General features: G+C 43.1%; 1 non-coding gene across 1 annotated transcript; it reads left to right on the top strand.

Moving 5' to 3' along the window:
• The first annotated feature begins 682 nt into the window (after positions 1 to 682).
• LOC112774626 (small nucleolar RNA R71) lies at positions 683 to 791 on the top strand. The gene has a single exon (XR_003189103.1). It is a non-coding gene; the product is annotated as a small nucleolar RNA R71 (small nucleolar RNA).
• Positions 792 to 1324: the final 533 nt, after the last annotated feature.

Genomic DNA, 1324 nt, shown 5'->3' with positions numbered 1-1324 from the left:
ACCTCCATATTCCTAATGGAAGATCTTGTTTCAATAATGAAACTGTGAGTGATCTTAGAGAGATCAGAGACTATGGTGGCTAAGTAAGAGAGACTCTGTTTAGAAGTCTCCATCTGTTGCTAAAAAGGTGGGAATGGTCTGTTCTTAAACCTATTTTGGTTCCTTCCACCTTGGTTACTATTGAAGCTTTGCTGAGGCTTCTGTTGATCCTTCCATGAAAAGTTAGGATGATTCCTCCATGATGAGTTGCAGGTGTTTCCATAAGGCTCAGTGTTGGGATTTCCTAAGTAATTTCCCAAATAGTTAACCTCCTCCATCATGGGTTAATCTGGATCATAGGCATGTCCTTCATAGGAAGCTTCTTGAGTGCTGTCAGCTGCAGCTTATGATCCAGTCAGATGCTGAGAGATCATGTTGACCTGCTGGGTCAGGATCTTATTCTGAGCCAATATAGCATTCAGAGTGTCAACCTCCAGGACTCCTCTCTTCTGAGCTACCCCATTGTTCACAGGGTTCCTCTCAGAAGTGTACATGAAATGGTTGTTTGCAACCATGTCAATGAGTTCCTGTGCCTCTTCAGGCATTTTCTTTAAGTGGAGTGAACCACCAGCAGAGTGGTCCAATGCCATCTTGGACATCTCAGAAAGGCCATCATAGAAGATATCTAGCATGGTCCAGCTTGAAATCATGTTAAGAGGGCACCTTCTGATCAGTTGCTTGTACCTCTCTCAGGCTTCATAGAGGGATTCACCCTCTTTCTGCCTGAAGGTTTAAACTTCCACCCTGAGTTTACTAAGCTTCTGAGGTGGAAAGGACTTGGTCAAAAATACATTGACCACATTCTCCCAAGAGTCTAGGCTTTCCTTAGGTTGAGAATCCAGCCATAACCTAACTCTGTCGCTTTCAGCAAAAGGGAAAAGTATAAGCTTGTAAATCTCTTGATCTACTCCATTAGTCTTTACAGTATCACAGATCTGTAAGAAATTAAAGATGAATCTGTTGGAATCTTCCTGTGGAAGTCCATGAAACTGGTAGTTCTGTTGAACTAGAGTGACTAGTTGAGGCTTGAGCTTAAAGTTAGTTGCACTAATGGCAGGTATAGCGATCCTCCGTCCATAGAAGTCAGAAGTGGGCGCAGTAAAGTCACCTAGGACCTTCCTTGCATCTCCTTTGTCATTGGAATTGGCTGCCATGTCTGTATTCTCAGCTTCTTGTTCGAAAAGCTCTGTGAGGTTTCCTCTGGAGTGTTGTTCTCTAGCTTGTTGTAGACGACTCCTTAGAGTCCTCTCAGGTTTAAGATCAGGATCAAAGAGAGGTTCTTTAT

This window comes from Arachis hypogaea, chromosome 18, assembly GCF_003086295.3.
Source record: "Arachis hypogaea cultivar Tifrunner chromosome 18, arahy.Tifrunner.gnm2.J5K5, whole genome shotgun sequence".
In the NCBI taxonomy this organism is placed as follows: domain Eukaryota; kingdom Viridiplantae; phylum Streptophyta; class Magnoliopsida; order Fabales; family Fabaceae; genus Arachis; species Arachis hypogaea.
Note: the sequence above shows the minus strand (reverse complement) of the source record. Positions and strands in the feature narration are given on the sequence as shown.